Source organism: Oncorhynchus clarkii, chromosome 1 (assembly GCF_045791955.1).
Source record: "Oncorhynchus clarkii lewisi isolate Uvic-CL-2024 chromosome 1, UVic_Ocla_1.0, whole genome shotgun sequence".
NCBI classification, from domain to species: Eukaryota; Metazoa; Chordata; class Actinopteri; order Salmoniformes; family Salmonidae; genus Oncorhynchus; species Oncorhynchus clarkii.
This window is the reverse complement of record NC_092147.1, coordinates 65,282,297-65,295,692: the sequence shown is the minus strand read 5'-3', so window position 1 is coordinate 65,295,692 and position 13,396 is coordinate 65,282,297. Positions and strand designations below refer to the sequence as shown.

Sequence of the window (13,396 nt, the reverse complement as noted above, 5' to 3'; positions counted from 1 at the left end):
CCACTTTGACAGTATGGGTTATTGTGTGTAGTGACAAATATAAATTTAATCAATTTTAAATTCAGGCTGTAACACAACCTTTTGAAAAAGTCAAGGGGTGTGAATACTTTCTGAAGGTACTGTAACTCACCCCACTTCCACAACTTGTCAATATGATTTGACCATGATAACTGATCATCCAATATTTATCCTAGGAGTTCCGCTTATTCAAATATGGTATGTTTTTGGATTGTTACATTTGGCGACCGAGGCACCAAATTTCAAACACACAGCTAAAACAGTTTAAAAAAAAAGATTTGTAGATACAGGGCCATCATAGGATTAACGCATTAACCACACAGAAGCCCTTTTCCAATATGGCCGCCAAACAACCCAATGGGGTCTTATTGGATCAATTTCGCATGACCATACCTGTATGAAATATAACTGTAGTATGCCCATTAATATCTTAAAATCTTCATAGTGATGTAGAATACACAACCAAATGAGCCAGGAGTGCCAGATATTTAAAGATGTTAAATCACTCACAGAATTTTGGGAAGAATGTGCCCAAAAATATGTCTGAATTGCCAATTTCTGATTGTTTTTGTATCTTTAATTGCAATATTTCATCTTCAAACATTTAAAATGGGTATGTACATGTGAAAAGTCATGCATGTGATCTGATTCAAATGATATATCAATGTTGTCCTATTAACTGTTTTCATCAAAAATACAATTGCTGCATGCATTACAATGTCAAATTCAATAGGAATGCCAATACGTTTTAACCTAATATCTTTATGATGAGAGCAGGAAACCATTACACAGTCTAAATTAAGATATATTCTTACGATGAGGCCATAGCAGATTGGTCTGTTAATAGAATACTAAAAGTAATATAATTGGCCTTAACAGGCCCAACATCATATTTACTACATTGTAACGGAATATATGTAGAAGGTTTATAGTTCTCATAATGAAAACAGTTAATAGGATAACATTGTATGTTGTTTTAATCAGCTTAAATTCATGACTATTTACATGTGTAAATAAATTGTAAATGTTTGAATATTAAATATTTAAATTAAGGATCACAACAGAAATCAGAAATCAGCGATTCGGACAGCTTTTTGTGCACATTCTTACCACATTTGTGTGAATAATTTAACATCTTTGTATATCTGGAACTCCTGGCTCATTTGGTTGTGTATTCTACATCACTATGAACATTTTACTATATTATTGGGCATACTACTATATTTTATACAGGTATGGTCATGCAAAATTCATCCAATAAGTCGGCAATATTGGAAAAAGGCTTCTGTGTGGTTAATGCTTGAATCCTGCGATGGCCCTGTATCTACAAAACAATTTTTTTTACCTGTTTTAACTGTTTGTGTGAAATATGGTGCCTCTGTCACAATCCAAAAACATATGGCTAAGCTTCCAACATCCTAATGTCAATGGCAGAATATGGGGTATTTTTAAACAATAGTTGTAGTTGATGCTTTCAAAGTTGGTTACTGTATATTATATATAATTTGAAAGGTAATTTCATGAGCTTTCAGCATCACATGTCAAACAAAGTTTAAAATGTAACAGGATTGCCTTTTTAAAGCAATTTATACAGGTAATTCTGAAATGTACCCTAGAGGTCAAAAATCAAAGTACTGTCCATCTGAACATTCCGAAAATGTGTCTGATGGATAGGTGTGAATCTAAGCTTTCCAATGACACATGATTAAAGGGTATACGTGTGCAATAACTTATATACTCACAGTGTTTGTAATAGGGTCAAATCCCTATGGGAAAAATGAATGGGATGGAGGTATGAAAGAATGAGTGATAACCGGAGAAAGCTCCAGCTGCTGCACTGTTATCACACATTTTCCTCTAGGGACATAGACCTTAAAAATCCCTATGAGACATCCCCCATGCTAATCGACAATTAGGAGAGGAATTTCTGCTACCTATCCTCCCCTTGTGGTTATGTCTGGTAATGCTAGATATAGAGATAATATAGTGAATTTCCTCTCATTTATTTGAAGGCTGCATGTAACTGTTGTCTCAATTTAATCCTATTAGAGATGTCCAGGAGTGACACAGGGGTTACATTCAATCCCTCTTCTGTGAAATGTAATGTCTGAGAGCTCTGAAACCTCCATTCAACAAGCTATATAGCCAATCAGTCATTGTTTATGTCGGTGAATAACAATTTGTAACACTTCAAATGTTGAGAATTGTAAATAGTTGTTTAGTGGCCTTGCCACCACTTGAGCGGAACAGGCATGTGGGTTTTGTAAACCATAATGACACTCCATCAGAAGACAACAGGGGAAAGGATCTGGCAGGCTCTGTCACTCTGCCTTACCCACATTAGTGACATGAAGCTCTGTCACACTACACTACAGCGGAAGAGGAGCAGATTTTCCCGCTGTGCCACGAATGGGTTTTCCAGCAAGCCAGAGTGTTTTCCAACCAAGGAAAACAAACATAGCCGGGGGCTGAACCTGCTGGTGTGAAAAGGGGAAACGGTGACTCTCTCAAGGTTCATGCTGCCTCTTCATATGAGAATATTAGAATCAAAATATGTTTAGATTTTTATGTTTGGCACACTAATATAACCCTTATTTTCTAGTTAACACAAATAACCATAATTGCCTATTTCGCTGACACTCAAAAGTACTTGTTACATTTGGAATGCTTAGACTTTTACTCAAGTATTATTTTACTGGCTGACTTTCACTTTTACTTAAGTAATTTTTTATGAAGGTATCTTTACTTTTACTCAAGTATGACAACTGTACTTTTTCCACCACCGGTAAAAACAAAGCCTGGGTGATGGTACAATGGTTTCCTCTGCTGTTTTTAACACAAAAAAACGGATATACCAAACTGCCATTAATTACAGGCTGCCGTGTTACCAAAAGTTTGTTTTGACCTTGCAGTTTATGTTTTCAGTAATACGCCTACAGAGCTTTGTGAAAGGTTTTTGGGCATGTTCTACCATGAAATTGCATATTGTATTTTGAAAGCACTTACCTTTTCATGCGACTCTTAATTATTCCTAAATAAACAATATCTCAACTACAGTAATCCGCTTCTCTCTGCTGCTACCCCCCCCCCCCCCCCCCCCCCCCCCCCAACCACCCACCTACCTGTGCAGATTTGAGAGGATTTTGTTTGATGAGGAGACACACTGATCACAACGATCTGGTTTGCTGGTTTTCTCATGTGCTGGGGGAAATTATTCATGATGACTCATTGTTTTTAATTCATTCAAACATTTTCTAGCTCCTCCACCTAAAATGCAAATGACTCACTCACCAGCCTGCTCCCCGTCATGATGTGAGGCTTGCTGAAGTGCTGGGCCAGTGGACTCTGATACCTATGGCGTGACACGTGTTCTCTACCTTCTGTTCTCAGGTCAGCTGTCTGCACTTCTAACAGGCAGGTAGAGCATTAGTATGCAACCTCCTGCTGGGCCTGACAGGAAAGGGCCTCCTCACCTGGTGAAACCAAACAACAACCAGCACATTAGAATATAGAGAGATATGCAACTCCAGGAGCATTGTTTTGTGCTGTTGAAAGATGAATGCAGGTTAATTAATTGTCTTACTAGAGGGTATGGCAAGGTGCTGTTGACAACATTGTTTGAAATGTAGAACTAGTGATTCTAAACAATGACTTCTGAGACAACCATAAGTGCCTTATATAATTTACCTACTTTAATCGTATATAATCCTAAAGTGGTTAATCATTCTGCGGCAGGTAGCCTAGTGGTTAGAGCGTTGGACTAGTAAATGAATGGTTGCAAGACCGAATCCCTGAGCTGACAAGGTACAAATCTGTTGTTCTGCCCCTGAACAAGGCAGTTAACCCACTGTTCATAGGCTGTCATTGAAAATAAGAATTTCTTCTTAACTGACTTGCCTAGTAAATTAAACATTTTAAAACACTTTTTATTTGTCCAAATATAGCCTATACCATTGCTAACCGCTGTGTAATAATTGATTCAGTTTAAAAATGGCAGGGCGCCTGGAATGAGCAATCATTGATGAAGTTAGCTGAACTGGTTTTCTGTTCTGAGGAATGCTCATCTTTGCTCATGGAGCCACAAATGTGTCAACTAGGATCTGAGACTGCCACCTGCTGCTCAGCCTCTATGTGTAACACATCAGGAGCCCAGAGGACCCTCACTGCGTTTACAATGGCAGCCCAATTCTGATCTTATTTTCACGAATTGGTCTTTTGACCAACCAGATCAGATCTGAAAAATATCTGGTGTGAAAAGGGCTGATGTGATTGGTCAAAACACCAATCAGTGGAAAAAATATCAGAATTTGGTAGCCTCTTTTCTCCCAATGCTTTGTTCTGGCTCATTTTGTCCAAAAAACAAAGATTCTTGCAGTAGCCTACGTTTCAGATATTACTTGAAATATTTGGGGATTGCCTATCCAGTGAATACAATTATGAATTATTGTTTTGTCTTCCACTTGGGATCAATGGTGAAGATGCATAAAGATGGAGAAATTCAGATATGATGCCATCGTTTCAGCATTATCTACAGAGTTTTTAAACTACAGCAAGGGACATGGTTCAATGCACCAATAAATCAGCAAAATCTACTTTTTCGTTTTTTTAATTGCTGCTGTCTTGAAACTAGAATTGTGATCAGGTATATTGTGCTAATGCCCATACAAAAAAAAGAGTAACCATGAGTGTGACAAAACATGTATTTTTTACTGCTCTAAATTAAGTTGGTAACCAGTTTATAATCGCAATAAGGCACCTCAGGGGTTTGTGGTATATGGCCAATACACCACGGCTAAGGGCTGTTTCCAGGCACTCTGTTGTGCCGTGCTTAAGAACAGCCCTTAGCCATGGTATGTATATTGGCCATATATCACACCCCCTCAGGCCTTATTGCTTAAATAGCCTATGTTGGGCAGTAGGCCTAATTTAATTGACATCATGAAGTAGACTATTGGGCACTTTGTTATCAACGTTTAACATTTAACCCTTTTGCCTATTATTAAATGAATGTACTTCAATTGATATCAAAAATAGCACCTTCACTCATATTATGTGTACCATGAAACTAGTGGCCTATGAAGTGCTGCAGCTAGTGCAAAGTTGGAAGAGCCCACCTGCCATCCCATTTCCAGAATATCATGAACGTCAGGACGCGCAGTGCGTGGGGATTCCTAGGATTACCCAGCGTACCCCGCGGGTAAAGATGGCGATAGATGAAGAGGGTAGGAGATCAACTTTGGCCGGGAACAACTATACCTGAATTTCGGTTTTATAGAGAATAAACCGTTAGTTATCGGTTGTGTAATTGCTTAATGGTTAGGCACTTATATCAGTGTCATTCTTGAGTCTAGTCTACGCAACGTGATCGAATAATTACAGCGCATGAGCTTCCTTCCTTGCGACCAAACTGCAGACAGCGTCCGTCCTAAGAAGAGCGGATAAAGTTTATTACGGATCTGACTCAGCCCTCTGACACTGATTTTTTTTATTGTATTATTTGGGGTAACTATAACAGCAGACATTAAACAGGTAAGATTTAAGTTTAGCTGTCTATTTATAATAATCTAAAGAAGCAAACGTTTGTAGATGTGTTATTTGTGAACAAAATTCGATACAATACCTTTTGAAGTGGGCCACAGAACCGAATTCAATGGGGATGTACTTTCGTTATCGCGTGACCGGTCAATCATGACATCAAATCGATGGCTTATTTTTGATTATTTTTAGTTAAATTGTTAACATCGATATCGGAGATATTTTGCATTTGTTTTAACTGGCTAAGTAATTTGCATCGACTGTAAATCATTGAGTCGGACATTGCCGCAGGCTATGTCGTGTGAGTAAGTATCGACAGAGGTGCCCGTTTGTATTTAGCCTACTCAATGTTTTTATGATTTGATCTGACCGATAAATCCACCGTTGACTGATATTGATGGCACTGAGCTAGAGGTGGATTCATTACGTCTTGCATCAGAAAACGTTTACGGTGTAAGAAACCAAACGAAGGCAAACAGTAAACGGAACGAAATGGGGAGGGACCTACTTGAATTTGTTCAATAGTGCAATGTAAATTATTGACGAAACGTTTTGCAACCGAATCTGCATAATGAGTATGCCAGTATGCTGTCAATGCATCACTATCTCGATTGCTAAGGTAATATGGCCTGAGATTTGCTAACTCTGATTCGGCCATATCGTTTGATCTAAGCACCTGTCATTTTTCACTTTCAAGAAAACCTCATGAAATTCGAGGTCGGGAGACAATTCCTTCTTTAAAAGTTGAAATTAACTTGATATGGGTAGTTGACTAGACACCCATTTTAATCCATAATGGCAAAATTGTTATACAAATACTAAAAGCTTTTTAATTTAATTTATAAAAATAAAAAAACTTGAATCATGAGTCAATTCATGCAGTGTATGTGTTTTCTTACAATGAACCAACCGTGACAATTGTTCAATGGTGTGACTGTTCCCAGGTAAGGTAGTGAAACTTTGAACTTAAGTAAATTAATGAAAAAAATGAATAATATTCCCTTCACCTACTCTTTTATTTGTAACAGAAATGTATTTCATGAAAGAATAGTCCCCCAGTCTATTCATGATATTTTCAAATAGTTCTGATTGCTTTTAGGGCCAATATTTAATCAATGTCCACTTAGTGTGACACAATTCAGTGATTAAACAACGAACCAGGATTTGGGCACCATTGTGCTGGGCAGGATTCTGTAATAAGGAAGTACAGACATGGCTGGAGCACATGTCTTGAACAAATTTGTAAGCTCTACATCAGAAATATTTCTCAAAATATTGCACTTCTCTGCCATAAAAGGGGTCTGTTTCTTAGTCCTTTGATGTGATGCCTTTTGAATTTATATATGGAAATAATTTGTATAATTAAAGTATAAAAAGCAATGAAAACATGTTGTGGTGAAATGTTAGGCTTACTGTTAACAATAAGGCCCAAATGGGATCAACAGTCTGAGATTTCCAACAGTGAGAGCTTTATCCCCCCCTTACACGGAACCCAAACCGGCTGTGTGTGTGCGCCATCGTCCATACATTTATTTTGTCCACCTACACCAAACGCAATCACGACACTCAGGTTAAAATATCAAAACAAACTCTGAACCAATGACATTCATTTGGGGACAGGTCGAAAAGCATAAAACCTTTATGGCAATTTAGCTAGTTAGCATGCACTTGCTAGCTAATTTGTCCTATTTAGCTAGCCTACTGTTGCTAGCTAATTTGTCCTGAGATATAAACATTGATTTTGTTATTTTACCTGAAATGCACAAGGTCCTCTACTCCTGACAATTAATCCACACATAAAACGGTCAACCGAATCGTTTCTAGTCATCTCTCCTTCCAGGCTTTTTAATCTTTGAACTAACATGGTGATTGGCATCTAAACTTTCATAGCATTACTACACTGAGCAGCAACACAGTTCGTCTTTCAATCAGCCACGTGGGTATAACCAATGAGATGGCACGTGGGTACCTGCTTTTATAAACCAATGAGGAGATGGGAGAGGCAGGACTTGCAGCGCGATCTGCGTCAGAAATAGAAAGGACTTCTATTTTAGCCCTTGGCAACGCAGATGCTCATTGACGCGCGCCTGAGCAGTGTGGGTGTAATAATTGAATAACACAGATTTCTAAATTTATTTTTGCAACATGCACGCGACGTGAGCGGTGTGGTCAGCCTGTTAGTGTGACATGAAGATGGTGTCACTCCAGTGGACTTAGCCCGTTAATAAACTTCTATAATGACCTTTTTAAACGTATTGTTCATGAAGTAACACTTATTTGCATTAGACCTATTTGTATTCTGTTGCAATTTTTATCATTTTAAGTGGTTCGGAGTGAAATTTTATGTATTCATTCTCCCACGCCTGGATTCTCACTCTCAGCAGGTGAACATTGTTTCAGCGTCCTCTGGGTCTGTCTCTGCCGTCTGGGGAGGGTCTAGTTATTTTACCTGGCTGTAGTGATAGTGCAGACAGATATTGGGGTCTGGCTGTAGTACTTCCATTCCTGGTTCTCACTCTCTGTATTAGGACACACCGAGAGGATGGTCTATCAGTCTCACTCCTGACCAATTGGCATACGTGATCCATCCTGGAAGGGCCCTCATCAACTGTGCCTCTTTTAGAAACTGTTCCCTCATGCTCTACCTGGTTGATCCTGACATATTCTTTTCACAAAAAAAGATGAATCCATGCAAGTCTAAGTACACATGGTCGGTACAGCGAATCCGTGAATGGCTCATTAAATCAGTTATGGTTCCACTGATCACTCCATTGTTACTTGCAACTGTGGCAGTTCTAGTGCTAAGATGTGCCAACAAGTGCTGACCTTCGGGGACATTACATTTTGGTAATCCTTCGCAGCACTGGCGTGTCATTCGAATGTCTGCTCTATCAACTTTTGATGGTAATTTCTGTGCCTACCATGGTGACCAGGGCTAACTGGGAATCAGTGTTCGATTCTGGAGAGGCTGCCTGAGAAACGGCTACCACATCCAAGGAAGGCAGTAGGCATGCAAATGATCCACTCCCGACTCGGGGAGGTAGTGACGAAAAATAACAATACAGGATTCTTTTGAGTCCCTGTAATTGGAATGAGGACACTTCAAATCGTATTACTGATGTTTTAAAAAGCATTTTACAGTGGTCAGTAACTTCTGAAATTGTCATTGTTTTAGCAAATGGTGGAGACAGTATCCAACAGCCCTTGATCATGACTCTCAGTTCCATTACATTACACAAGAGTCAATAACAATAATAATTTAAATGTTTTAAATTGATACACACCTTGTTAGGACTAGTGTTCCCCCTTGGCCATATCTCCATGTTACAGTGCCTGTTTACGGAAGACAAGACCACCTGTGCTATCTAGCATGCTCCAAACACCTGTCCGAGTCTGTAATACCAACATGTTTTAAGCAGACCACTATAGTGCCTGTGCCCAAGATCACTAAGGTAACCTGCCTAAATGACTACCGACCTGTAGCACTCACATCTGGAGCCATGAAGTGCTTTGAAAGGCTGGTCATGGCTCACATCATCACCATTTTCCCAGAAACCCTAGACACACTCCAATTTGTATACCGCCCTAACAGATCCACAGATGATGCAATCTCTATTGCACTCCACACTGCCCTTTCCCACCTGGACAAAAGGAACACCTATGTGAGAGTGCTATTCATTGACTACAGCTCAGCGTTCAATACCATAGTGCCCTCAAAGCTCATCAATAAGCTAAGGACCTTGGGACTAAACGCCTCCCTCTGCAACTGGATCCTGGACTTCCTGACGGGCAGCTCCCAGGTCGTAAGGGTAGGTAACAACACATCTGCCACGCTGATCCTCAACACAGGCGCCCCTCAGAGGTGCGTGCTCAGTCCCCTCCTGTACTCCCTGTTCACTCATGACTGCACGGCCAGGCACGACTCCAACACCATCATTAAATTTGCCGATGATACAACAGTCTATATGGAGGAGGTCAGAGATCTGGCTGTGTGGTGCCAGGACAACACCTCTCCCTCAACGTGCTCAAGACAAAGGAGATGATTGCGGACTACAGGAAAAAGAGGACCGAGCACGCCCCCATTCTCATTGACGGGGCTGCAGTGGAGCAGGTTGAGAGCTTCAAGTTCCTTGGTGTCCACATCACCAACAAACTAACATGGTCCAAGCACACCAAGACAGTTGTGAAAAGGGAACGACAAAACCGATCCCCCTCAGGAGACTGAAAAGACTATAGGGAGACTGCAGAATGCCACCTAGAGTTTGAAAGCTTTATCCAACGTAAGCCTGGTAATTAATTAGGCTTTCACTGTGTTCTTATGTCAACTTGAAATGAACTATTTAAGTGCTTTTTGTATTTTTCCTTATAAAATATTTGCGTGGTACGTTTATTCCATCATGCTTGTCTCTGTAGGGAGAGCAGTAGTCTAGCTCTAGCAGAAGTCTAGTGGTGCTTTTCCATTGAGACTTACCCACACACCAGTGGGCTGCCAGTGTTTTATGAGAAGATCCTACTAGTGGTTAATGTATTTGTTGGCCAATCATTCATCAGAAATATAGTGTAGTGAAACTTCCACGCAGTCAAATGTGTTCCCTGCTTCTGGTTTGTAGCCACACTGTCTTTGTCCTTCTTGTGTTTCTTGACTTGTGGTACAAATGTGTCTTTTGTAGAGAACGTTACTTGAATTGTGGTCTAACCAGAATGCCATTGTCTGTATAGCAAAACATCTCTGGTCATAATGAGTGATATTTCCCTGGAATTGATGCTTGGGAAAAGACAAACCCAGCCTACCCCACTACACTGATAACATTTAGTTTACTGAAGCTGTTATAAAATGGATGGGATGCACACCAATGTTTTCACGGCTCCACCTGTACCCGAGACCCGATCCAGAATTCTAATTAATATCACGGGTCTGGGTTGGATCTGATATGATTGTCTCGGATATGTGTACATTTTCACTGACTTAACCGGAAAGGGCCTGTACAGACCCAAACGCTGCTGTAGAGAGAGAGAGAGAAATTGCATAATTTATGCTGCTGCTCTTGCTTTTCACGAGTGTAGCTTGTTGTTGGCCAATTGTGAGTCATCAAAGCGGCAATAGGATACAGTCAGAGCCTTGCTCTGTGTGTGGCAAAAAATAGATACTTAGTCAATGTAAAATTGAATTAAAATGACGGAACTAAAAGAACCAACAGGTAGGGTGCTACCTAGTATTATGAAGAGTTATATGTAGGATTAGAAAGCGCTTGCACTGCAGCCTCAGTCTAGCTAGCTAACATTAGATAGCTTAACTAGCAGTCAAGACTGGTACTACAATCATATTTGATGATAAATAACCCAGCAATGGCAGCTATTAATCTACAGTAACGTGAGTCTTGGTTGGTTGGTTGCTCTCTCTTGCTGCCTCCTCCCTGTGTCACTCGCTCAAAGTACGGCTCCTCCATGCCTGCTAGAGCGGACCTCCTCTCCGGCTTTATCAGTTCTGGTTAACTTCTTTGGGGTAGGGGGCAGTTTTGGGTAGCTTGGATGAAAAACATGCCCAAATTAAGCCGCTTGCAACTCAGCCGTAAAAGCTAGAATATGCATATAATCAGTAAATTTGGATAGAAAACACTCTGAAGTTTCTAAAACTGTTGGAATGATGTCTGTGAGTATACTAGAACCCATATGGCAGGAAAAAATCCAACCAGGAAGCGGGAAATCTGAGGTTTGTAGTTTTTCAACTCAGCCCCCATTGAAGATACCGTGGGATATTAGTTATGTTTCACTTCCCAAGGCTTCCACTAGATGTCAACAGTATTTAGAACCAGTTTTGAGGATTCTACTCTAAAGGAGGGGCTCATAAGAGTGCTTTGAGTGAGTGGTCTGGCAGAGTGCCACAGCCTCTGTCTGGCGCGCTCACGTGAAAGGTAGCTAGCTACGTTCCACTTCATTTGTACAGACAAAGGAATTGTCCGGTTGGAACATTAATGAAGTTTTATGTTAAAAACATCCTAAAGATTGATTCCATACTTAGTTTGGCATGTTTCTACGGGCTGTAACGGCCTGAATGCGCTTTTGGATTTGTTTACCAAAGGTCAAATTTTGGGGACCAGTGAAGACCTATAATGCACACTCCATGTGGTGTGCTGACTGATGTAGCTGAGAGCGTGTGATTTCAGCTGGATAACTAGGCTAAGGCAATCTGCATTTTATTAAAGGAATAGTTCACACAAATTACAAAATTATTCGCTGGTTTACTTACCCTATGTCCCTGGCACTGTTTCCAAATGCAAATGTTTTAGCGTTTGTGGCACAAATCCCATTCATCATGGTACTGATATTTAGCATTTTTTTTGTGCATCTTGTCCAAATCATCCGAAAGTATCTCATTGATTCTGAATCTGTCATTTATAGATGATTTGAACATGATGCACGAAAATGCTAATATCGGTACCATGACTTGAATGGGATTTGTGCCACAAATGCTCAAACGTAAGCATTTGGAGACGGTGCCAGGGAAACTGAACCAAAGCAGGCATTCCTGTCATACCAATATGTAATTTTGTAATTTGGGTAAAATATCCTCTTAAATGTTGAACGGGATTTCATTTTTTTGAGAAGTGCGAGCAGAGAGAAGAAAAAGAAAAAAAAGTGGACCTTGTTCAAATATTACAGCAAACTTGTATGGCCGAACAACTGCAGTGTGGACAGCAAGCACTCTTCTGTTGTTCTGTCTGCTCCAGGGAAGGGAGACTACTACTACACTGGTTCAGCAGCCGAAAGAGCTAGGCCTATCCGCACCGCTCGTTGTCTCCCCTGAGGGGGAGCCTCTGCCACCAGTCCCAGAAAGTTCTCCTCACTCTGGGGCCCACGTGGTAGGCACACACTCATGAGGTTTGTGTGTGTAGTGGTGGATTGATGAGCTTGGCGTGGTAGTTTAGAGAGGGATAAATCCAGCTTCGAGAGAAAGGAGTTTTATTTTATTTTTTTAATCAGGATGAGTGTCGTTTGGTAATATAGAGCTCTCTTTGGGTTTTGTCAATTAGAAAAGAGACGTTAGGATTTGTGGCAAGATTACACTTTTGAGTATTGGCTGCTGATGGATCAGAGAGTGAGATTGAATAGAGATGTTGGAGCTTGTAAAATAAAATGGTTCACCAATATGTGGAAATTAAATCTTTGTTGCACTTGTATGTTCGTAAGGAGAGCTGTGCCGGGAGCCCGTGCTCTTCACCATGATGCCACCTCAACTTTTATTTTTTTATTATTGAAGAAAATTTGTTGCAAAAAAACCCCACGTCTGTGGGGGCTGGCTTTGCAATAAACCTGACACTCACCATCATGGGTTGGAACTGGTAATAAAACTTGACTGATTTGTAGCTGAGATATTAATCATCCTCTGGACACAGCGGAACCGGAATGTCTGGGGCAGTGGATTTGAGCTGAATCCGAGCCAGCCCGGCTACTGCGTGACTGTTCATTATCCCTGCTGCTGAGTATCCAGAAAGCTGCTGCTAGTGCTTGGAAGTGACGTGAACACAGGACAGTCCATACCATTTACCAGGGAGCTCAGCAGACAATGGTTGATCTGTTTGTGTGTGTGGAGGGGGAAGAGCCAGGGGGCTGGTGAAAGGGAGGCTGATCTCTGAAACCCGTAGCCGTGTGGTGCGAGCTGTCCTTCAGTGCCCCCGTTTTGGTGGAATGCACTTCAGAAAGCAGCACCATGCCGTTCTTATGCAAATTTACCCTTCAGCCACATGCTCCCATTGCCATCCTGTCAGGACTCTCTTTCTGTTTGTTTAGTTGGCCGTTTCCAATTATCTGTGACCCGCCACATACTTTCCGGTTGGTCTCAGAC

The 13,396-nt window shown here is 40.7% G+C and overlaps 1 protein-coding gene across 1 annotated transcript in view; it reads left to right on the top strand.

The window, feature by feature from the left end:
- The first annotated feature begins 5,217 nt into the window (after nucleotides 1-5,217).
- LOC139410918 (tight junction associated protein 1 (peripheral)) overlaps nucleotides 5,218-13,396 on the top strand; it is a 70,387-nt gene continuing 62,208 nt past the window's right edge. The window contains exon 1 of the mRNA XM_071156585.1: nucleotides 5,218-5,547. The gene's annotated coding sequence lies outside the window, so the exon portion shown is untranslated. The remainder of the gene's footprint in view (nucleotides 5,548-13,396) is intronic.